General features: G+C 37.2%; 1 protein-coding gene across 1 annotated transcript in view; it reads right to left on the reverse strand.

The window, feature by feature from the left end:
• NRG3 (neuregulin 3) overlaps positions 1-26042 on the reverse strand; it is a 341086-nt gene that overhangs the window by 28665 nt on the left and 286379 nt on the right. The window lies entirely within an intron of this gene.

Raw genomic sequence — 26042 nt, forward strand, 5'->3', positions numbered from 1 at the left:
TTGTGCCTGGACACCAATTTCAGCAGCTCAATAAGCATGGGAAACCACCAATTTCACCCAACTATCACATGCATACTGTAACACCACTGTAGCATTGCCTGAAATTAAAAAAAAAAATCAATTTATTAAAAGAAACTGATTTAATTAGTGTGTACAAACAGGCTTAACTTTATCTTTTCGTTCAAACTAAGTTCTCCTTACTTATTTTTTTTCCCTTTTTGTTATTTTTTTGAGAAATGGTGACTTTAATGCAGCTATGTTCTCTTGCCAGTCCTGTCACTGTCTTGTTAAAGATGCTTAAGAATATGTCTTAGCAAGATATAAAACTTCTAAGACTAGACAATATTATCTTGATCAAACAACTATGTGAAGATTTAAGTCTTTTGTGTAGTCAGATTAATCCCTGCCACTAGCTTTCATCACATGCTGTTCAATGCTTTCTTTCCTTTCTGTTTCTTAAACAAACTCCTTATTGATTAACGTTACCCCATTTCTCAAACATCTTCGCTAATTTTTTTTATATCCTTTAAATCTTTATTTACGCATTGGCTCCACCATTTTTTTGTCTCCAACATCTTTAAATCAGTTCAGCATTTTTTTTTCATTCTCTAATCTTTCACATTGGCTTTTTTTTTTTTTTTTTTTTTTTTAAAAAAAAAAAAGAAACCTGCACATTCTTACTGATAGGAATGCAATCTGTTTCTCTGCAAACTTTGAAGGTCTCCTCACTGTTGCCTTGATTTAACATCACTATTGCTCTGCAAATAACACAGCTGAGATACTCTCTGACCAAGGTCTACTGAATAGGGTCTTTACACAATGGAGAAGGCTACAGCTGAGTACTGCAAAATACTTAGAGCAGACTACTTCTGCTCTCACAAAATAAAAAGCTGTAGAAATTTAACATATAGAAAAGAGAAGAACTGAAAATTTCTCCTTAGTTGAAGCTGAGCATCAAAAGAAACTTCCTGAGGTCACTTAAAGTGTGACTGAAGTTATGATGTTGTTATTCACATTTATTTGTATATTCCTTGTGAAATAAATCACCTTAACCCCAATCTATCAAAATACATATTCTAGGGAGAGGATTCCCCATTGAATAAGCAGCCAAGAAAATATTTCATCTACAAAGCAAAATATCAACTCCCATGGATATTCCAGGATAACCCAGCAGAGGAATTTAGCCTATGGAACATGAATTCCACCATACATTCATATTATACAAAATACATGTTCTACACTAACAGAAGTACAGCCACAAACCACTGTGCTATAAAATAACATAGTAAAGTTTTTAGGTGCAGATTCTTATATTAAATAAACATTCTGGAAAGAAAAGTTTTCCCTGGACATTAAGACTGGACAAACTCTCATGAGACATAAAGCAGGTTGAAAGGCTGGGTTCCCACAGAAAAGCCCCCATTCACTACATGCACTGTTACATGTCTACTCCATTTTTATTTATAGTATTGATTTTTTCTTCTTTTCATTCCTACCATAAAATTGCCTCTCCTTCCAACTCTGTCACCCCACCTTTAGCACTCCTTTGCATGCTTGCTACAATAATGAAGCAAAAAATAACTATTTATGATCCATGAAAGAGAAGTTTCTTTCACAGTAACATTTCATCTGTCCATCACTAAAAAATAAAAAACCTACATGCCAACCTATATGCCATACTCCAGGTTGCTAGGTTGTTGGGTTGTTTTTAATTCATTCTCTTGCTCTTTAAAATTTACTCTTAAAGGCAGTCATCCATCTGCTTTATGTGTGGGGAAAGACTCACTGCAGCATACACTTCAGTTACTTCTAAAGAATATGGTAGTTTTTTTGTGTAAATAAGCTGAAACTCGTCCCTTCTTTGAGACTTTATTATAAAAGGAAGGACACTGGTACAAGGTCCTGGAGAAACCATGTTTATAAGCATATTACTGAGAGAAAATAATTAATTAAAACAGATTATGTTAGACTTTCTAAGCATATAAATCCACAATGGCTGGATCCCAGTTCTATTTATTTTCTGAATTCACCAAAATGTTTTGGAAAGGTATTTCACATATGAAGAGCAGCATTGTGCAGGTGGCCTAAGCAAAATGATAAAAAAACCCCAAAATAAGTCACTTTGCCCCTTGTGGTGCTTACTTCAATGGCTCTTGAATAAAATTTCAATATGGTCACAAGGCTCACAGAGAATAATTACTGAATATGCAAATTGAGCCAACAGAGAAGTGATGACATTTACCATGCGAATGCACTATTGAAGCTTTGCTCTATAAAGGAAAAAAGGAAAGAAAGAATAGATGTGCAGATTAATTTTTCTGCTGAAATTTTTACTCTCAGTTCAAAAAGCACCAAAACCCCCAACAGCATCCAGCACTCCCTTACCTTCCTCACTCCCCTCCCCTAACTCAGCACACTCTATTGCTGGAAGGAACAAGAAGACAGGGAATAAACATGGAAAAGGCAGTATATTGTCATCAGTATGTAAGACAAACATTTTCCATGTGTTTTCTCCCGTTGATAAATGCCAATGAAAATAATTTGGAAACAATTCTATCACTTATTTTTCAAATTTAGAGATATTTTCAGTCTTCTTCTCAATCCCTACTATTTGTGAGTTAACTGAGAACACGTGGCCTAATGGATAAAACATAAAAACAGTTATTTTCAACAAAATACCTGCCAGCACAAAGAGATTTCTTTTCATCCCCATGCAAAAACCAAGCCATGCAAGTGCAGCAAAGTGAATGCTGTCACCTCTGCTGTAACCTCACTGCCACACACGTCTTTCATTTCCCTTTGTTCCCTTCCTGTGCACTTTCTGACATCCCAGATCATATTGGAACATCCTGCAAAGCCAGAACCTTGCTATTGAGGTGAACCTCAACAGCATCATTTGACATTTACACTCTCACGGGTGCCCTGCATCCTCAAAGTCCCACACACAGCATAGGAGGGCTACATGGAAAATCCATATGCAATGCCAAGAATTCCAATAAAATATGGATTTCCAGAACTTAAAAAGCAAGACAGCAGTTAAAGCATATTTCTCAATATGCTCAGGTTTGTGTGACAAGTGCTGAACTATATATGGGATTCTAAATTTAATTCTTGAAGATAGTAAAAAAAGCCTGCATGTTCTACAAAACCTGTGACTGCTTCAGCCTCAGACTTCCAACTCTCCCAAGATTTTTCTCTGTTCTTTCACTTGCAAAAACCTACCACGCAGATTCACTGCCATATGCTGCAGCTTGTGCCATGGCAGAAGGATTTAACAGTTTAAATGCTACAAGCCCCAGTTCAGAGATTTCTTCTTTGACCTTGGGGAAGTCAAGACCCTTGCTCTTTCTGTAATTTCAAGGATAATACTGCTTATCCCATTTCAATTATCTACACGATATAATTTAATATAAACACATTCACCTTTAAAGGAATGAGGTCTGTGAAATAGAAATGATATAGACATGAAATAGATAAACCTGCCCAAGATAAATCTGTTTCAAGATCTCACCATATGCATTACTTCACATAAAATACTATGTTTTATTCTAATTCTCAGCTACCTTTGTTTGATTCTGAATTTTCTTTCTTTAACGTTTATCATTCTGGATAGAATTTCCCTTTAAAAGGCCTTCAAATGCTCAGGTTCACAACTTGGGAGTGGAAGTTTGTATCTGCTATCATTTACAGAAAGGGCAGAGTCAAGGTTAATTGCAGAGATTCTTGTTTCAGCCTGGAATGGGAGCAAGCTGACTGCTGCTGGCAAGAGTTCATAAAACATTTCATAGTTCTGATAGTGATTCTCTCTTGGGAAGGGGATGGTGACTGTAACAAAGATTATTACCAAAATACCTTTTCTTCTACTGGTGGAACAGCCACAGCAGAAGGATCTTAATGAGAGCAAACTGGAATAGATCTGCCCCATTAGAAAGTGCACTTGATGATATTCAATATTGTTTGACTACTGGTATTTAGCACTAGTGAGACAAATTTCTGTGCACACAGAGGGCAGAAAGAAGAAAGAGATGAGTGTTCAACCTTTTTGACTGACCTATTTTGATTACTTGATTCTATGTTATTAATCTTTCATTAGCACTAGCTTTGCAGTGAATATTAAAAATGAAGCAAGTTCAGTATGTTATAGAATATACAGACAAATTATATATATATATTATTACAGACAAAGCTATGTGCTCTTGTGCTCTAACCTTGAGCTCTCAAACAGCTGGTTTAGGTTGGGGAGTGAAAGGTGAAATCTCAATCAAAAATTAAAAGACCAAAATCTCTTGGAAAAGGATTTCCATTAAACCCATCCTCAAAAAACTCAAAACCAAACCAAACCAAGAAAACAAACAAAAAAACCAGAAAAAGACCCCCAAACCAACAAGAAAAACAAGCTAATGAAAAAATAAAATGAGTCAAAGTGTGGAGAGCTCCGCAAAGAAGGAAAAAAAAAAAAAAAGAAAAAAAAAAGAAAAAGGCTGGCCTTACTATTGTTGTCTACAGTTACAACAGGAGTGAAGGTGCCAATGTTTTTAGAAAAAGCTGCTTGTTAGGAAGTGAAAACTTAATAAATTGAAAACTTGCTAAGTACTTTAAAAGAACAAGGTTGTAACTCTGAAGGTAAATTATTTTTAACTTGGTTTCCTAATCAACAATCATTTCTTTGCATTCATCTTTTTTCCCCTCATCATCAGCATGAAAAATCTTTTAAAGTGAAACTTCTATTCAGCATTTATTCTCATAAGATGACCTTTTCCTGTGAAGTCCATGCTCAGCTGAGCTTTCCAGACCTCCTGAGGCCATGGTTCAGCCACACTTTGTGCTGGTAAATGCAGGAAGGAGTCACAAAGGCATTTAGAGACAAGCTTCCTGAATGAGTTACTGAAGTGTATCATGGGTTTTTAGGATATATAGGCATATATGCAGGGACTAATTGAAAGATCATTAAGTGCAAAAGGTATTCAACTGAATATATAATCATCATACATTAAATTGTTTTATGTGTAACTCCATTAAGAGTGTTTTTGAGAGGTTTATTACATTAAAATATTATGCTTTATAAAGCAACAGCATTCTTTGAATCTGCCTTAGTAACTCCTTAGCTGATGAGGGTTGTTATTCATAAGATCTTAAGCATGGCTAGTGTCTAAGGCAATAATGTCTTAATTTCCCACCTGATATTTTATTTGATCTCAGAGCTTGGATTGCTCTTTTCAAAAGCCCTGTGGCTGGAATTTCTCCCACAGGTGAGATGTATTTGGTACCTCACTCACTTGCTAGCATTGAACACTCCACTCAAATCTCGAGTTAACATCAAAGATGCCAAAGTTTATTTGACAGTTCTTGCTGATAGCTGCATTGTCAGAAGCTCATGCTAAGTCAAGCAATACTGTGAGTAAATGTCACCTCATTTTTTGACTGCTGTGGTTTTAACTAGGGTGCTTCTATAGCTCTTTTTAAAAGAAAAATATGGTGTGAGCAGTGTCAGGAGAACCATAGAAAACAATCATTAGTAACTTGAAATGCTTTTTGCTTTCCTTCTCTTTACACTGGAACAGAAATAAGTGTTCTAGTTGGGAAGGCTCTTGGGGATGAGGGCACAGAGGATAAGGACAAGGGCTTAGTCAGCTGCAGAAAGCTGTGACAAGGGATGCTGTGCTGCTACTGAAGAGTGATGGTTTCTGTATCACACTGGGCTACCTATTTATGCATTCCTTTCTTTTTGCTCCAAGCCCCAGTGCCTTGACCTGGCTGCTGCTCTCAAGCCAGGGATGGATGCAGCAAGGAGAGAGAGTGCCAGAGAGTCAAAGAAATGTCCTTCTTCCCAGTGTTGTATCAATCCGTGTTCCCATCGAAACCACAGAAGCTCCCAGATACAGAGAGGATAAAGGGATTGTACACTTGTGCACCCATTCCTTGTTTTGCTGCTTTTCCCCACCTACTCTCTGAGCCAATGGAAATTTGAGACAGAAATCTGGCTTGGTGCACACTGTCCCTCACCACGTCACAAAATATCCCTTTCAGTCAGGTCCCCAAGTCCGTGTTTGCTCACCATAATGATTACAAAACTCAAGTCTAGGCTGAATAAAAGATCAGAGAGAAAACCAGAATATGTTGGCAGAGAAAAGTAATTATGGCAACTGGAAGCAGATATCCTCTGCCTTTATTCCTCCAGAGGCTTTTGGCCAACGTGAGGGAGAATGCATCTACTTCTTTCTACTGAGCAATGGTGGATGCTTAAAGTCTTCTAACGTGAGCAGCAGTGCTAAGACACAATTACACCCTCAGCCCACAAAATGTCTCTCAGAGCACCCTCTGTGCTCACCCACGTCAAAGAATCTGCTTAATGGATTTGGCAGCGGTTGCAGGTAGGCAGCGAGCTGGCAAACCCAAGCTGCTTGAGTGCCAACTTGTATGTGTATGGAACTGCTGACCATGTGGCTTTGCTTCAGAAGGACTGAAGAAAGAGATTAAAATGAAATATGACATGACATAAAATGAAATATTACATGGCATCAGTCATACAGCCTGCCTGTGCTCCCAGTGAGAAGAAAGTTCTTAAAGTGGTTGAGAATACAGGGTTACTTATTTTTGTCACTTCTCTTCCAAGCCTCCTTCGAAGGCAACATACAGCCCAATCTCTACACAGTAATACATTTAAATGGGTTTTAAACACATGTGCAAATTGTAGTTCAAAGAAATGCAAACACATACTTAAAGGTAAGCATGTACACAAGAAAAATTACATTTTTTTACTACTGGATTTTTAAATTTCAAACTTCCTTACACATGCTGATTGTTTTTCAAGAGTGAAGCACAGAATGTGTAAGAAAAAAATCCATAAACTTGCCACTTCAAAAAGTGTATTCAAATTCATACAGTGCAATGTAACTTCTTATAATCAACAGAAGAATAAGAAATTAAACTCAGAAACAGCAGAAATTTTTCAGAATAACAGAGGCAATGAGTTTAAAGTTAAAAGTAACTAAAAAAGTGAAACAAATAAACATCAAATTATCTCTGATCCAGAGGATGTTATTGAGAATAAGGAGCCAGCAGGGTATGGCAGGAGGAGAAGACAACAAGAGTTGCAACAGGAGTGTTTCCAAGTGGATATGAGGAAAAGTTTCTTCCCATGAGGACAGCTGGGTTGTGGCCCAGGCTGCCCAGTGCACATCTACGCAGGGTTTTAGCACCCAGCTGGTTGGGCAGGGAGCTCCTAAGGTTCCCCCAAACCTGAATTATTCTGTGACTGCATGAAGGGAAGCAGCTTTACCAAGTCACTGTGTGGCAAGCTGAAGGACACACTACACCCATGTCAAACATTTTCAAGTGAAGCCTGACTGGTAGTACCAGAAATAAACATTTCTACACCGAGTGCCTGGGTGGGTGTTACAAGCCAGAAGCTGTCATACACGATAGTGATCCTGGCAGTATGGGACAGCTTTTGATGAGCTTTGTAACATCTCTGGTCATGATTTTTATCTAAAAATTGCAAATGGAACTCCTTTGCCAGAAGTAAGCACTATGTCTGGTTCATCATTACATTTTAGCATAACGCTTTGCCAACCAGTCACAGCAAAATGCTTTCTGACTCACTCTTTACATGACAGCCCTTTATGGATCCCTAGGCTTCATGCCTTTAAAAATATTTCCATTTCTTTTCTGTTGCAGTCATGATGGGACGTCAAGATCCTAAGAACTGCTGAGCCTTGAACAGACATTGCTGAAACATCACAGCTCTGAGGATGGCTTAATGAAAAGAATAAGCAGACTTGGAGGGGATGAATAGCAGAACCCAAGCAAAGGCAGCTGAATAGCATGCAATAACTTGGCCTACTTGGGCCTGCCTGTGACCCAATTTTCTTTTCTGAGACATATTTTGAAGAGCTCAGATAGTGCTCAGCAACTGAGGGTGGGCTGATGGGGAGGCAGGAGGTGACAGCTGCTGCAGTGCCATGGTGTGACAGCAAAAGGTGAAAGAACACAACAGACTGCAGGAGACAGTGTCATTTATGATCCCAACACCACAAAGAGGTGTGAGAGTTCATGGAGACACCTTTATGATTGCAACTGAAATTCCACCCAAAAAGGCTTCCTTGCTGGCTGACCTGCTGCCTGGGGCTCTAAGTTATTGTTCTCTCCCCTATATCTGAAGTTACTCATGTTTTAAAATTATATACCTTCATATTTTTAAGCAGCTTTAAATAGTTATGAATAATCCAGGAAAAATTCAGTCTAATATTAACAAGAAGGCAGCTAGGTAAAGTCTGCATAACTTCACTGTCCTTCAATTCTTCCTTTGCTGCTAAAGCCAAGGAAAATGAAGTGACTTTTCCATGCTGCTCTTCATACATCCTCTTTCACAACATGTTTTGCTTCTCTGAGCAGAACTAAGAGAGAAGACTCCTTCAGAATACCCCTCTTTACTCATCATCTTAACAGAATACATCTTATACCTACTCTTAGAAACAATCAGGATAGACATTATCCACCAAGTTGCCAAGGTATTGCCATCATTGGTTTCAGTTTTCACAACATTGTCAGTGAATGCAGAGGTGATGTGCAAAAATGGTAGTTATGCACTCAGAGCAATCAATGCAATAAATTGCCATTAAAAGGTAAGGAGTTCCTCAGCTGCTAACAATAAAGACATCAATTCTCAGTTTAGATGAGTCTTCCACTAAAAAGGTTTTGTTCATATATACATATAATAAAAATGTAAATGTATATGTGTACACTGAGTTAATAGCTGAGAACTAGATTCAAGAAGCTACAAGACTGCCATTCATCCACACCCAATTCTTCTCACTTGCAGCTTTTATTAGCTCTTTCTGGTTATGCCCACCTTATTTACAGTAATCTTTGAGTTGTAAACATGGAATTATTTCCGATTTTGGATGGATTAAACCAGGAAACCCACCGCCTGGGCTCCTGCACAGTGTAAATTGAGAATAACTAGGAATAATGAGGCTGATTCTTCTCTACTTTGTAACATGCAAGAAAATGTCACTGAAAAATTTAAGTCATACTGGTGTAAATCCAGCCAGTGCATGACCTGCTATTACTTTACATTGGCTGGAACAATATCTGTCATTCAGATGTGAGCTTTCCTCTTAAAAATAGTTCTTAATGATCAAAAAATCCAATCTCAGGTATTCTTAACTGTCACATGGAACATGAAACGTTCCAACCAGAAAGAATCAGACCCAAGAAGATACAGATAAAATAAGCAACTACCACCTATGTGTCCCAATTAAGCAAATCCTTCATTGATCATGTCTCCATTAGGTAATGTCAAGCTTCAGCCCAGCAGGAATTTCACAGAACTAACTGCAATAATTGAAGAAAGTAGATATTTTCCAAGTCAGTGAAATGCTTATGAATCCTCTGACAAGGCTTTTTTTTTTTTTTTTTTTTTTAATTATACTTCTAGAGCCTGAAAACAAAAATTTTCAAAGATCCTATTAAGAGACATATGTCAGCTTTTGTCTCATTTCGTAAATAAGACTGGGTGGGGATAAAATTACTAAACACAAGTATGAAGGGGTTGAAGAAAACAAGAAAACTTGATTTCTCAGAGTTTCTGCCATACATACTGGTCACCTCTCACCATGCTGAAATGCAAGGGATGTTTGCATGTTTGCAGATTCAGGATTGTGTTGCTATCACTTCAGAGAGGCTGGATTACATGCACATGACATATTATCAGACATACATTAGTTTGTCTTCAAGAAAGGCTGGAGCTACAGCACACTAAGCTAAACATCAGGGATTTGCCAGTAGGCATTATTAGGTTTATATATTTTTATATATATATATGTTAACATATATACACACACATTTAGAGGCTTCTCTGCCTGCCTGTCTTTCTCAAGTGTTCTTGTTCCTCTGCACTAAGCCTCCTCTGACACTACCACTTCATAACTAAAAATTTGACCAAGCAAGTACCCAGGATGAAATCCTGGGTACGATCAAAACAAGCAGTACATTTTCTGAGAAAATCCACAGTCCAAAAAGACATCTATTTTTTTTCCAAGGGAACAAAGTATTACACTCCAAGTCTTCTTTTGCATGTTCAGTGAACTCATGCTTTCTTTCAGAGGCCATTTTTCATTGTCTTAGCTGAGGGAAGACAGACTGAAGAACTACTATAATTTAAAATTCATATTGCTAGTTCAAGAGTGGGTTGGCTTTTCTTTCCTGCTCTTCACAACATGAAAATTCTGTGCTTCTGTGAAACAAATCACACAGATAAATCACACATATTTCTGTTAAACAAAGAAAATATATCACGTTTCCATGGCCAACAAAGTCCCCTAGAGACACCTAGCACAGCATTTCACATCCTTGTGGCATATTACTTGATACCTTAAACTTTGTAGAATATATCAATAGACTGCCTAACAAGTTGTCATTTGATGAACCAAAATGAAGCAAAAGATATTTCTTGTAGCCTCATATCAAATTTGACACCATTACATCACCTATAGGACAGGGAACTCAAATAGCAGTGAGACTGAGTTTACGTGACATTTCTTCACAGTATTCTAAAGACAAATCTGCCTAAAGAAAAATTTAAAAAAAAAATGTCACCTCCGTGTCCTTTAAGTCCTTTTTCTAAACCACAGATCATGGAATTTCAGTAACTTTTATTTACTAAATATTTTTATTCACTATCAAAACTTGGGCCCTAAAGCCACCAGTTTGCATTATGATTCCTGTGAAAAACTTGAGTAGCAGAAGAACAAAACTGTCTGCTCCTCCCTAATAGGCACAAACTACCCTCTTCATACCATAAAACCAGATTATACAGACATCCAGCAAAGCAACCAAGTGGAATTAGCTATGCTTTTGTAAACCAGCATGACATGGAAGACTTTTTACATATTTAAATATATTCAGATTTGAAATGAAGCAAAATCCTTCCTGTGTTAATCAAATAGCCTAACGATCAGCAGCTCATAGAAGCTGAGATGATGGAAAAGGAAAAAATATCCCTGAATAAATCCAATCCTAATAAATTTTACCTCTTCAGCCAAACTGTACCTTGTTAAACTTTCTCTACTGAAACATATCAAGTCTATGGGAAACCCTAAATAGCATCAACATATATTTATATATATATATATATATATATATATATATAGCTTAACCACATTTCAGTGGACCACTGAATACTCTTACATGTTTCAATACAAATACCTCTTCAGAGAAAAAACACAACATTGAAAGAAACATTTCAGAAATTTATGACTATGTTATGTAAGAGATGTTACACAAGAATTTTATTTCTTAGCTTAAAATTTTACCAAGTCCTCTCCAGGTAATAAAACTCTGAATTATTTAAGTGAATTGCCACAGGGGAACGTTAGAAAAATGATGCACTTGGGATTATTGTTGCTATTCCTGGCAAGTTTACACATTGATTAAGGCTTTTTTTTTTTTTTTTTTTTCAATAACGAACAGTAATTACAACTAATGAGCAAGTGAATCTATTTGGGGGATGCAGATAATCAATTTACTTGGGTTATCATTTAATGCATGGGAAACTACTGGGATTGTATTGACTAACTTTTCCTTCTGTTAATTAAAAAGAAAAAACAGTCCCTCGTATCAACCTATATACTAACTGAAGAGAAAGAGTGAAAATTGAGTTAATGTATTTTACTGAAAATTGCACTTTACATATATTTAGAAATACTTGGTATCTCATGTCCTAATTATTTTTACTGCACTCCATTCTGGTACGATCTGTGTCTTCTTTCTGTTATGTTTTTTTCTTTTTTTGTGGTGTTTTTTCTTCTTAATTTAAAGTGCTCTTTCAAAATTGGATACTAATTTGCGTGACCTTTTCAATATTTTTTGAAGAGCATATTAATATCCCTAAATATTTGAGTAAAGACAGAAGTGAATTAGCTTCAGTTTTACTAATCCCATCTTGCTTTCCCCGTGAGCATCTCCTGCACAATTTCCTAGAACCTCAAGTATTTGAGATACATTTTAATTTGCTTCCCCTCAAGTTCCTGTGGCACACTATATCCAAAAAACAAAGCAAAGAGGTCCTGCAGCTTTCCTTCTAGGAAGCTGAGAAGCAAAACTGAGTGAACCACACAAACCCAATTCTTTGAAGAGGAATCCACATTCCCAGCCATAGGGTTTTTAGGACACTGAAAAAGCAGCAGTGCCTGTAGAATGCATCCTGATAGATTCCTGCTTCTCTCTCACCTAAAAATAAGTCTGCCTTAAGGTCTTCTCCTGTGCTAGGTTTCCATGTATGCCAAGTGCAAGGCTTGGTTTATTCCCTGAGTAAGTCAATATTTGGGTGGCACATGAGGAATTCCATCGTAGAACTTCCCAGGGACTGATCCCACTCCCTCCCTTTGGCCTCAGGGCACACATCCCACCAGTGATCCTCATCATGGTGCTGCTCATCTCTCTGGATACAGTTAGGAGGAACTCAGTGAGTAGAGAAATTTCAGTTTATATTCATATTTTGCAGCTAAGTAGCACTTAAGTTGAGTTAGCACATCATTCTGGAAGCATGATGAGTGCCATCCAATCAACCCAGATCAGATATTTTAAACACAAATTGCTGAATTTTTTCTAAGAGCTAACTATGTGTGTCAGTATAATAAGTGAGGATTTGAGGTTAAAAATAGATAACACACACAAAAAGGTAATTAGGTTCTATGAAATGTTTGCTCAACTGCTGTTAATTTTAGGAACAATTTCAATATAGTCAGTAAACACCAATCAAAACCAGGATTAACTCTTCAACTAAATGACAAACCTCTGATATGGAGAAAAGACACAAGCTAAAGAATAAGTGAAAAACAATGACTCTCTGATTTATGATACTTTTCAGTGCTCCTGGGCCAGTAGGGTCTAAGTTAATTCTCACAGTAATGTGTATGATAAAAGATCCCAACAATATGTGAAGCTCTGTGGCAGCCCACCTCTCATCCTCATAAAATCTGGGATCTCAAAATTCAGCTGAGGCTTTAGAACTAGTACTTTAACTATCTAAAACTGAAACAAAATAAACCCAAACTGGTGAAAGTATTTAGCTTAAGTAGAAGGAGCCTAATGAATCCTTCAGCTGCATTTTGGTTTAAATTAAGTGGCTAATTTTTATTGTGCTTTGCTGACTGCTGCTGATGGGCAGGCACAGCAGTGTGGATGCAGAATAGCAGCAACAGATTTTACATGATGTGATTATTCACCAGTAAATGAGTCTGGGGAGAGACAAACACTGCGTTCACTTAAAGCTGTATTAAAATCCCTGGAACAGGCATTTTTAGTGAAGACTGAGATGGTAGCTCTCAGAGTGATCACTGGAAGTGTATGGAAAAGAATCGCCAGACTCAAACCAAAGGAGGTTATTCAGCAGCAGAAACTCTGAATTCTGCTAGTGTTTTGTTTTTTTTTTTATAGTTACATTCCAATTTCCTTGCAAATACTTAAATCCTCTCAGACACTCCTGTGGTTCACTTCTTCCTTTCCAAAGTAAATTCTTCTCCTTACTGTTTACAAGACCAAACAAAAGTAGCCTGACTATGTGTATCAAAGCTACCAAGTATTTTTGCAGACACATTGTTCCCAGTCATGGCTCAAGCTCCTCCACACTGAATAAAAAGAATAAATGATAGGAAATAAAACATCATAGTGAATTGCAGGTATTGTTCTGGTTCCTGGTTGCTCAGATGGACAGACCTCAATGTAAAAACCTGAACAAAAAACCTGAATAAAAAATACTGCACTCCTTCTATTACCATTATTATCAGTCCTTATCTCTTATTTTAGGTTGAGAAAAATATACACCTGTATATTTGCAGTGTCAAGACCCACCCCATTGTTTGAATAGCACCTAACAAAATATGCACAATAAACTCCAGGGCACTGAACAGAGCTGCATTGTGCTTAGTGTCCTGGACTCTCACTCTGGCTCCTGCACACTGCAGAAAACAAATAAACTGTTATGAAGTTCAAAAACATTTGAGGCAAAGCAGCAATAAATAAGTCTCTTCACTTCCAACTCAGTGGATATGTGCTGCAATGTACTTTGTATAGAGATGGCTTCAAGTTCAGAGAAAGCTGGCTAGAAAATAAAAGGTCCTGATAACCTTTCAAAGCTCCACTCTACCACTGGGAAATGAAAGTTCCCCACATAGGTCTCCAATGGATTAGCAGCTTCATTGTGTGCAAGCCCTCCCCATGGCTTTTCATTATATTTCATAGTAACTTAAGCCTTTTCCTAATAAAAAGACAATGCCATGGGTGAGATTATGAAATACTCCAAAGTTAAATTGATAACGGTTTAATTAAATGTTGCTCACTAACAACATTTCTGGCATGACTCAGACAATAAAAGGGAAAAATGAATGCTGTAATTGCTTCTTTTGCTGCCTTTTCACAATCTTTGGAGATGCTTTCCCCATGACATTGCCTTCAGAGTATGCTGCAAGATCTGGTTACGACATGGTTGCTCAATTCAATTTCACAGTGAGCACGAAGGATTCCTTTTCACTCTGGGTTTGGTGGGGAGAAGGCTCTGCATGATCAGATTTTGTCTGATGCTTTTTAATTAAGAGGGGCAGGTCCTTAAAGGGAGTAAGTAAGCATGACCCTGCTGAAGCAAGTGTTTACCAAGCCTTCTCCCAATATCAATAGCAAAATCTTCCTGCTAAATTCAAGCTGTACATTCTGTGGTGAAGCACATCTCTGTGCAGAGAAGGTTCATGGCATTTCTTATAAGCAAGATTAGAATCATAGAATTGGCTGGGTTGGAAGGGACCTCAGAGATCATCAAGTCCAACCTTGATCCACTCCCGCTGCAGTTCCCAGCCCATGGCACTGAGTGCCACATCCAGGCTCTTTTTAAATATCTCCAGGGATGGAGAATCCACCACTTCCCTGGGCAGCCCATTCCAATGTCTGATCACCCTCTCAGTAAAGAAATTCTTTCTATTATCCAACCTAAACCTCCCCTGGCACAACTTGAGACCTCTTGTGCCCTCTTGTCTTGCTGAGAGTTGCCTGGGAAAAGAGCCCAACCCCCCCCTGGCTCCAACCTCCTTTCAGGGAGTTGTAGAGAGTGATGAGGTCTCCCCTGAGCCTCCTCTTCTCCAGCCTCAACACCCCCAGCTCCCTCAGCCTCTCCTCATAGGATCTGTGCTCGAGTCCTTCACCAGCCCAGTTGCCTCCTTTGGATCTGCTCCAGGACCTCGATATCCTTCACTTATCCTCGATATCCTCGATATTCATTCACTTAGTAAAGAGATAATAAATGCATACTTCTGTACTTGTATTTTTAGGTGTCTTTACATTCCTTCCATGCTGCAAGTACTACATGCTTTGTGCTCTATGTGCAGAATGCTTTCACCTTCCAAGTCACCTGAGATGGATAACCAGAGGGAGTGTTTCCCTAGCATCTCTTTTATTATACCTTCTACAGTATGTTTCTTACATACTATAGTCTTTACATATGCAAACCAACTCTGATTCAATGTCAGCTTGGAAGTTTTCCTCTGGTAAGTAGTTTGGGGTCAGGGCCTGATCATCTGCTGTTGTTAAAAGTCACCATCCTGAAGGTATTTAAAAAGCTGTGTAGATGTGGTGCTGAGGGACATGGTTTAGTGATGGACTTAGCACCATCAGGGTTAATGATGGTTAATGGTTTGACTTGATGATCTTAAAGTTTTTTTCAACCAAAATAATTCTGTGTTCCAAAATATGCAGAACATCAACTATTTTCTGTGGAAGACATGAAGAGATTAAGTTTACACTTCCCCTTAAAACTGGACTGCTCTTATGGCTCTAAACTATGTAACACAAAAATCTTGTATGTTAAAAACCTGTTTAGACTCCTATTAGATGTTCAGCATAATCATCCATTAACAAAGCCCAATAAAGGATGAGATGATGATAATACTTAGTGTTAAAACTCTAGTACAAGGGGGTATGAGTTGTACCTGAGCAATCTTGAAATCTAAATAAAACAATGAATTATGTTAGGGAAATCAATAAAGGAAAAATATGCATTTGTTTGCAATAACAGAAATTACTATAAAAACATGCACAAGAAATACTATCATATGTAAATATATAAATAAGTATATAGAAATATATAAATACAATATACTTTATACAAATGTAGTATAAATATATAAATTCTATCACATGCTGAAGGCTGGACTTTATGATCTTAGAGGTTTTCTCCAACCTGTATGATTCTATGATTAAATGACCTGAAAAATCAAAATTAATTACATAATATGAAACCTATATTCACTAGGTAGTGTACAGAGACATAAACTGCTCTGAATCAGACACTCCTATCTCACCTACAGAGTACTCAGAAAAAACTTTCCTTGTGTTTGCAAAAGCAGAACCTTTTACAAGTGGTTCAGCATATAAGCTGAAAAAGAAAAAGCACCAAAAAAGCATCACCATTCACACCAGAAAAACCTTCATTTATCTCCTGATCACTCAAGTAAAGATGTCTTATTGATGTTTTACCCCAGATGGACACTGATTTCCTGATTCACAGGGAGACTGGCTGTAACAGTGAATTTTTTCACTGATTTTTCTCCTCAGCAAAACTCTTGCTTTCAATTCTGCCATGAGAGCCTTCATTCCCAGACTGTTTTTAGGGGTAACAACAGTAAATCAACACTTTTCTTCTACAACCACAGAATCACAATGTTTCACAGGATCACTGCTGCCTTTCTCAGCCGAGTAAGCTGCCTCCTAACTAACACTGAAGTGGTTTCTCCTTGATTTCTTGAAGAGGCACTGGACTTTCCCCCTCTGTTTTTAAATTGACTTTTCCTGCCTACATCAGCTTCTGCTGGAATTGATTTGGCATACAAACACGGGTCAACAGGAGGGATTACAGCATTTTCTGACCCTGATCCACCGTGCTCCGTGCTGAGCAAATAACCCTGGGAAGTAATCCAGCAGACAAGGATGTTTTTCAGACAGTACTTGTCTCCTCCAGAAAAAGCAGCAATTTAGCAGTAGGTGCAGAAAGGCAGAGCAGCAAAGGGAAGGGCAGCAGACATATCATATGCAGTATTTTAGGCAATTATTTCTCCATCGTATTCAGAACAAATCCTCCTGAAAACACCAAGCCCAACACTAACAGTGTAAACTAAATGGACTTTGCTATTTTATAAGGGTACACTTGTGGTTTTGGACAAAGCTCTGGTTGTTTCTTTATGCCTAGCTAAGACAAACTAGGCAGATACCAGGGAATACATGGTCCCAAAGGAGCAGCTGATACATATTCCCTATCAGGCAGCCATAGAGATGTGCAATTATGAGCCAAAAAGTAGCAGTTCCACAAAAAAAGGCTGGCAGCTCCACCTGTCTGTGCTTAACCTACCCCAACCATTAAAGTCAGACAAGCACCTCCCCTCCCTGTTAGATGTGAACATACCCTCCCACGGGTGGCAAGTGGGTGAGCAGCTCAGCTTCTCACCACAGCACTTGTGCCTCTTGAAGAAGCTGTAGGAACACAACCACAGCTGCCAAAGTGGTTCTTATGTCCCAGACTGCTTGCAGCAAGAGGCTGCAGTTGACAGCAGGAAGCCAGAAAGCTGCTGAGCATCTATCTATCCACTTTGCCTCAGGGAAGGACAGGGAAAAAGGCACCCCAAAAAGCAGATGGGTATTGGTATTTAGTAGATGGGTACTGGTATTAAGTTACTGCAACCCTTCTCCAAACCCTTTAAAAATCAGCAGGCATCCCTATATCACTCTGTAGTCTTCATGCCTTCCCCTCTGTCTGTAAAAAAGGAAGAAAATTTTAAGTTATGGTTCTCACACCATGGGAAACCTCACAGGCAGCTGGAGGGTCTGATGTCCTCTAGTAATGGATACCATCTGATTGGTACCTCTTGAGATCTGAGGTCCTCTAAACCAATAACATTAAAATAATGAACTACCTAAACTCTTACCTGATTTTTAGGTTTTTAGAGTAATAACATCTTACTAATCATGAATGCTTAAATTTAGAATTATGAGTAAGAAACTATTTTTCTTTGCAGTACTCCCTTCTGGCAAAAGATATAAGATTGCTCCCTTCTGCTCTCTCTTCAGAGAACAAAAACAAGAAGCAGAGCAGAACCCAACATGATCACCCATATGAACAGTATTATTCAGGAAAGGAAAATGTACTTTCAGAAACTTCTATAATTGTGTCTGGACAGAATGTGATGCATCATTAGATGACGCACAATTAGATGAGTAGGTTAGATTAGAATGTCAGTACAGGTATTTTTTCTGTGTGTTTGTGTATAACACAAAAGAAAACCATGTGACTGAAATTAAATGTGTATGTAGATGCCTTATCAAAAACAGAAGCCAGAATAGGAAAATAGAAAACTATAAAGGATTCTACAAAATAGAAGAGGAACCTATACATTAGGATAACAGACAAAAATATTAAGGTCAGTGACTTTCCTTTAACAAATTTATTTCATTTTACCTCGGTCTTATTTTGTTCCTAAAGTGACTGATGTTATATCTGACTGCTCTGAGATTTCCTGTCAGGAATTCAACTTTGTTTCATCTGATATAGTAATATATTTATACATCTAGTCACTTAACAAATTTTTATAAGATATAGGTGGACTTGCAGGTTCTGTCTCTCAATCCCCTACCAACACAAAAGGAAACTCTCTTGACAGGTGAAGTGAAAAAAGAGGTAAATGCCCAGTTACACAAACAAACCATAATTATAATGTCAGATATTATTCTTATTAGAAGTGTAAATTATAATCAATTGTTGTGCCTGAGATAGAAAAATATGGGTTTGATTTTTTTTCATCATATATTAATTTCAGAGACAATTTGTTCACTTGTAAATCAGAGCATGTGTTATCTGCAATGACTTTTGATCACAAACTATCCAAACCAGTTGCAAATCCTTTTGCAAAGCATGCATTTTATCACACTGCACAAGACAAATTTACACATTCATATCCAGGAACACAGCAGAACCAGATTCTTCAAGAAGAGATTAATCTCTTTCTGCTTAAGTAAGTAAAACTTTAGCCAAAATTTTTAGCTACCAGCACAAAAGGAAGCTCTCTTGACAGGTGAAGTGAAAAAAGAGGTGAATGCCCAGTTACCTAAACAAACCATAATTATATTGTCAGATATTATTCTTATTAGAAGTGTAAACCATAATCAATTGTGGTGCCTGGGATGGAAAAATATGGGTTTGATTTTTTTTAATCACATATTTATTTCAGAGACAATTTGTTCACTTGTAAATCAGAGCATGTGTTATCTGCAATGACTTTTTGATCACAAACTATCCAAACCAGTTGCAAATCCTTTTGCAAAGCATGCATTTTATCACACTGCACAAGATAAATTTACACATTTATATCCAGGAACACAGCAGAACCAGATTCTTCAAGAAGAGATTGATCTCTTCCTGCTTAAGAAAGTAAAACTTTAGCCAAAATTGTTTAGCTGTTTCTGGTTATCAGTCTTTCAAGGAATTCCTACCTGCCTGAAATTCTGTTTCTCTTTGTCACCCTGCTTACCTTTTCATTAAACCTGATGGAATCCCTGGCTGCCAGCTGGCAGTCTGCAGAGGAGGACTCTGGCCTTTGGCATCACTCTGTGCTCTTCCCATCTAAATGGGAGAGGTCAGGTATGACTGAAGATGGCAGATGTTTTTCACAGGTTTTTGTACCAGGATTATGTTTAATAAACTGCAGGACAAACTTTTTTATAATGAAAAGAAAAAAAAACTAGACAACCAACCAAACATCCAACCCCCCCCCCCCAACGTACTGTTGCAGTCATTAAATAATAAAAAGTTACTTCTGGTTGGAAAGCCCAAAATGGAAAGGATAAATGTTTTAATTTTTTTGGGTGGCTAACTAAAAAAAGTAACTCGGTTGCAGTCACACTACCTGAATAAAAGGTCAGCATGATCACTTGCTGGAGAAAAAAAAAAAATAACAGCAATGAAAAATACCATTTTGTTTTGTATTCAAGTTATATGGCAAGGAAAACAAATCAACATATAACACAGAAAGATACAAAAAAAGAGAAAAACATGCTATTTTTTGCCTTTTGTCTGCCTACCAGGGCTAGGGGGAAAATGCATTTTTCTGAACTTCCAAAATATTTCATAGCTTTCTGACAAATTTATATTTCCAGTCTGCAAAACTCTTTCCCTTTAAGCACATGGAAATAATTCGATGAGGTTCTTTTCCTCCATTTACAAGAAAAAAAAATTAGTTTTCTTTAGACCATATCTACTTCCATAGCTTACTCTTACTACAATAATCTCAAAATAATAATCAGTTTGATACTGGTACAAGCTGGAAGTGTTCAGGACTATCTGTACCACTTAACCTATATAATAAATCCTCTGCATAGTTTTAAGAAAGATGCTCAACAAACTCAGCTGCCCAGTTGATAAACCCCCAGTTGATAAACCTAGAGATGCTACTTGGGAAGAGCCAGGACATAACAATGTTAGAAAGTCTGTGGTAGAGAAAAAAGGAATCCATATGACTACATGACAATTCAATACAGCCTTTAACCTTGAAGACACAAAAACCACACAACTCTAAAATGTTTTACCAAACTTCAGGAAAATGAAGCAAAACCAATGACCAGCATCATGACAGGATTAGTATGTATTATATTTGCATTTTCAGAGGATAGCATGAGGAGCATAAAGATCTCTGATTAAAGAAGAGGCTTTAGATGAAGGTGCTGTGCTTACAGAAGGAATTCAGTTACATTTTGATGGACTTATCACAAAGTATCTTGCAATGACAAGAAAACCCCAAACAAACAAAAAAATTGGTCACTAGTGACATTTGGTCACTCGTTGGCTGGACACTGTTCCATGCTGCATTATGAAACTATCATTTATAAAATAAAACCCACTATTTCCGTTTAATTTAGACACTAATTCTGGAGAAGTCATTTTTTCTTCCACAGACACATCTTTGAGTAAGCACACTATTAATTAAAAAGCTAATTCAATCAGGTCAGTGTTGAGTACCACTCTACTTTATCTGCAAAAATTAATACATTATTAATAGATACTAGGCACATTATGAACCTGTGTTTACACTAATTAATCCACAGTGCTAAGACTGTGGATTTAATGCTGCTGAGCACTATATGTATAAAAACCAAACCTACTGATCCACTAAACTGTAAAATGAACTAAAAGAAGATTATCAATCACATGTGTAAAACAGTATCAATTCTTTATATACCAGTTTAAATTACTGCAGACTTGTGCCCCAAAGTATAAAGATTACTGGGCTGGAGCTCATGTTTTGGAAAACTTCCTGAAGTTGCAATAAATAACCTTTCAGTTCATTAGGGAATGCTGAGTTACTCACCTCCTGTGCTACAAAAGCCAAAGGCTATACCACCTTCTTGTAAAGCAGAAATTAAATGGAAAGAATGGGGAAGTGTAAGATGAAGGCATTTCTGGGGTTGTTAAGTACTACCAATGCAGCATGGCAGAATGATTCCTGATAAGATGATCTTAGGGTATTTTAGAAGTAAAGATTTACATCTGCCATATCCCAGGACATTTCACTTTCCATCATTAGTAGAAAATATCTAATTCCAGAATATTTCTACAAAAACAATAGATTAAAATGAGACATTTTAACTAGAGTTAGAGTAATTTACCATTAGGACAGTCAAGTACTGGAACAGGTTATTCAGAAAAGACATGCAGTCCCTAGTTTTTAAAGACTAAGCTGGACAAAGTTCTGAGCATCCTGGTGGCATCTGAGGTAACCTTGCCTTGAGCATCAGACTGGACTAGAGACCTTCAGGTTCCACCCTGAATTATTCAGAGGTTCTGTGACTTCCATTCTACAAATAATTTTTAAGTAAACAGGAAAACTCACAGGCATACCAAGTAATGCTCTAGAGGACAGAAGTTTCAGACAAGGGAGGGGAATGGAAATGAAAAAGTGCTTGAGGAAGCAAAACAGGTGGCACAAATCAAAAGGAAACTGTAGAGCTAAAAAGACACAAAGTATTAAGTGATATTCTCAGACAAAAGATTAAGATTGGAAAAAAATATTTGTATGCTAGCAAATAATATCCAATGGTTAGTAAATGATACAGTATAGGTCAGGAATGACTTCAAACTCAGGGAGTCTAGGACATAAAAACAGAGATAGCAAAGAGGTAGAAGATAGTAAATCATTTTAACAAGGATGTGTTGCTCCTTGTGCTGGAATGCTCCTCAAGAATTCTTAAAAGACATTTGGGACCTTGGAGATAAACATGACACTGGCAAAAAGAACTCTGAAAAAAAGAGAGGGCTAGCATTTATAATTGAATTACAAAAGAGGCTTTAAGCTGTGGCATAGAATAAATAATTTCCGAACAAGAGATGCATTTGTGGACTTATGAATAATTCAGAAAAATTTAACATTACAGTCGTATGGTAAGAAAATAAAGAGATAATACCACCAGCAAAAGTAATAGTGGAACCAATATAATTAGGGAATAAGAGATGGCTGGAAACAGAGGTGTGCCAAACAATGAAAAATAAAAACACCTGAAGGAAGAAAATAGCTAAAAAGCCATTCCCTCAAGTACAGTGACAGAAGAGTAATGAGGGTCAGTGACAGACTCCTTCAAACAGCAGAAGACCTTGCAAGCAGGTTTGTCAGGATGGCTGTGCTATCAACAGAAGCATCAATATTTTTTATAACACTGAGAGAAAAAAAATGAAGATAACATGGAGACATCAAAGAGATTGAGCAAGCAATAAAGATGACAAAAGGATAAATTTAATGATTGATGGTACAAACCTTGATACCATAAAAAACAAGGAGTATAAAATGCTAGAAATCAGTAATGTTACATGTATCTGTAAGAGGAAAATTCCAAGGCAAGTGAACCATATACTGGTATTTTGATGAATTTTTATTAGCATACTTTACTGAGAAAAGAAACTGTACATATTTAAATTGAAGCTTTAAATTTAGAAAATAACTAGGGAACCTGAGCATACCTCCTCTGCCAGGGGTAGGGGGGAGAGTAAATGGGCTTATTAAAAGCTGAACTGTCTCCCCACTACCTTCTTCACAGTACCAAAAAGGGGAACAGACTTTGTCCCCATTTCTGCTGCATGGATGACATGGTAAAGTAGCCCAAGCAGAACCCAGGAACACAGGCTAGATATGCAGCAAGGCATTTGGAGCACATTTCAATCCTAAATTCACAAGGCACTTTGTTACAGGAAGAGTTACAGCTTAAAGGTGATTCTGAACTTTCTTTGCACAAGGATTGTTACATCCTCAGTGCACATGAATGAGCAGAGTGAGCAGGATGATTGCTGAGCTGATTCATGGACTACAGATGCTAAATCCAACCCATAAAGGTATCTGGGCAAGGATATAACAAGAGCTGATACATGAATACTGCTGAGTCCTAAGTGATGTAGAAAAAAATTACAAAACACTTGAAAACACAAGCCCACTGCATCACATTACTCAGCCCTTGAGCAGAACAACACCTGCCATAGAAGCTGAATAAATGCAGAATGAATGACAAGGCAGATATTTTAACTGTCTTTCAGATGTCCTCTATCAACAACACTTGAATCACAGTCAATTCAGAAACTTTGACCCAAAACTGAGGAGAAGATATTGTTGTATTCAGCAAATAATTCACAAGAAATAGATTTTTTTTTTTTTTTTGAGGTTTTCATGACATATTCTAGTCTTGAGCAGAACAGCTTAAAATTGGTAATCTCAGTCAAAACGCACAAATAGGTATTTAACTTGCATAAAAAGGCTTAAGAAAAGTAGACCCACCTCTTCCCTCCAGTTCACCCTTCTGTCACTTTTGGAATAAAATAATTCTAAATGACTTGATTTGTTTCTACAGAATTTTTAGACGACTCACTCACCTTTTCCCACTAATATTCAGCCATTTTATTTCAAGACTCACTACTACTTGAAAGAGTCAGATACTCAAGGCACAACCTTACTTTGAAAAAAGACTCTCCATCAGGCAAGAGAAGCTTTAAAAGCACACTAGAGAGATTTACAAGAAAAAAGAGTGAAATAAAATGTTCACTTATTTTAGTGATTTTCTCTTCATCGCTTATTAAGCAGCTAACAGAGATCACTTTCTTCTTTTTGTCTTAAGCACATTGCTCAAAATACAGAAAGTGTAAAGGAACATCATGCAGCCAAATTAGCAGGAGTCACAGTGCTGTTCTTGCTGAGGCAGATCTTAATTTGAATTTAGGAAAGTTTTATTATTTTATGGTGCACATTCTAACAGTGCTCTACATGCAATTATTTCCAGTTTAACAATTTGAAAGGTTTGCCCTATAAGTCAGCTATAATGCACAAACTCCAGCACAGGTGGCTTTATATGGAGTACAGGGGCTACACATTACACATGGAAAGAAAAAAGTGACACAAAAGACATAGAAAATTTTCTCATCTGAAGCAAATTGTCCTTATCCAGAAAACAAATTAAAATTAGTTGAATGAGAATAAGAAGCACAATGAGAATACAGAAAATGTAGTAGCTGGTATTTTTTCATTAATTTTTCATGCAAGTGTATAATTGTAGTGATACATACACAGTTTTGTTCCTCTAGAGCTACTTAACTGTAAATTCTCTTTCTGAGCATTCATATTTTATGAGCTGGGCAAGTTAGTGTGTATGCAACTCCCATTCTTCAAATGCTGTATCACTTCTGGGTACAGGAAAGGATGCTACAATTATAAAAGATTAACACGTTGGTGTGTGTGTGTGTCCTTAGAGCTAATCAGAGCAGCTGTGATCCGACTGATTCATGGGTACTGCTGTAAAAAATGAAATACACTGAGTGACATTGATCATGAATCTGTGGGGTTTTATAAAAGAGAAAAGAATGAGGTGGGTACAAAAAGAGAAAAAAAAGGGAGAGGAAGAACAAAAGCAGAGGACAAGAAAGGAATATACTGCTGGCTTTGCACAATTATCAGTCCACGCTAGGTTTTGTAAGCACTGTTGAGGAATTTATCTGTTTCTCAGTTTTAGGTGATTTGGAGCTGATCAGGAAAAGGAAAAACTCACTTCATATTTAAATCCACTCACACACTTGATCTCCATTTCAAATTCTGTAGATTGTATTAGAAATTACAGACATTATATTGAAATATCCATTGACTTCTATGTGTTTAGTCAGAAATCACGAGCAAAAGTAAGTTTATTAGTATTAGGATTTTTACAGTCAACTAACACTCTGAAAACATCCACAGTCAATAGGCATCAATTTTAAATATTCTTGGCTCCAGTGGAGATACTTGAGTCTTTACAGCACTGAAGAACTCAGTGTTCACCCCATGCCATGGGGGACCAGCAACTTGGCTGTGAGTACATCTGGCATCACCTGGGAAGGAGTAAGGCTCAGGCAGGGCAACTTCCAGCATTGCTCTTTGGAAGTTCTTCAGCCAAATTAATTCCATGTTCCTTTCATAACTTAAAAGCTTGTACTTTTGGAGACTGAGGTCATTTTTCCAGCGACAGAAGGAAACAACTTACAGCAATTAACAGCAATGTGTGGGAACCTACTAACGGAAGTATTAATGCTCTTAATAGCAAATAAACATTTTGCTCTTAAGCACAAATACACTTTTTTTCTCTTATTTCCATCTCCTCTGCAAAGTGCTTGGTCTAATTCACTTTGTCTCACACTTCTCTATTTGTTACTTTGAGCTAATTATTTTGCTTTTTTTTTTTTCTTTTTCCATTTCACTGTCTAACAGTGATGACCCTAAATTGTTTCAGTTAATTCTGCTGAGAACTTCAATACCATCACATATTCTACTCCTCCATTACCAGGTTATTATTTTATGTTTCCATTTTGATTTTCCTTTATATTTGAATGTGAAATGCAAAATTACTGAGAGTAACCTGAAAGAATAGCCATAGAGGAATGCTATATTACAATCTAGTTTACTTGCTGATGTAGGCATGGAGCAGTGCACAATTAACTTATCCGAAAAATA

This window comes from Heliangelus exortis, chromosome 7, assembly GCF_036169615.1.
Source record: "Heliangelus exortis chromosome 7, bHelExo1.hap1, whole genome shotgun sequence".
Lineage (NCBI taxonomy): Eukaryota > Metazoa > Chordata > Aves > Apodiformes > Trochilidae > Heliangelus > Heliangelus exortis.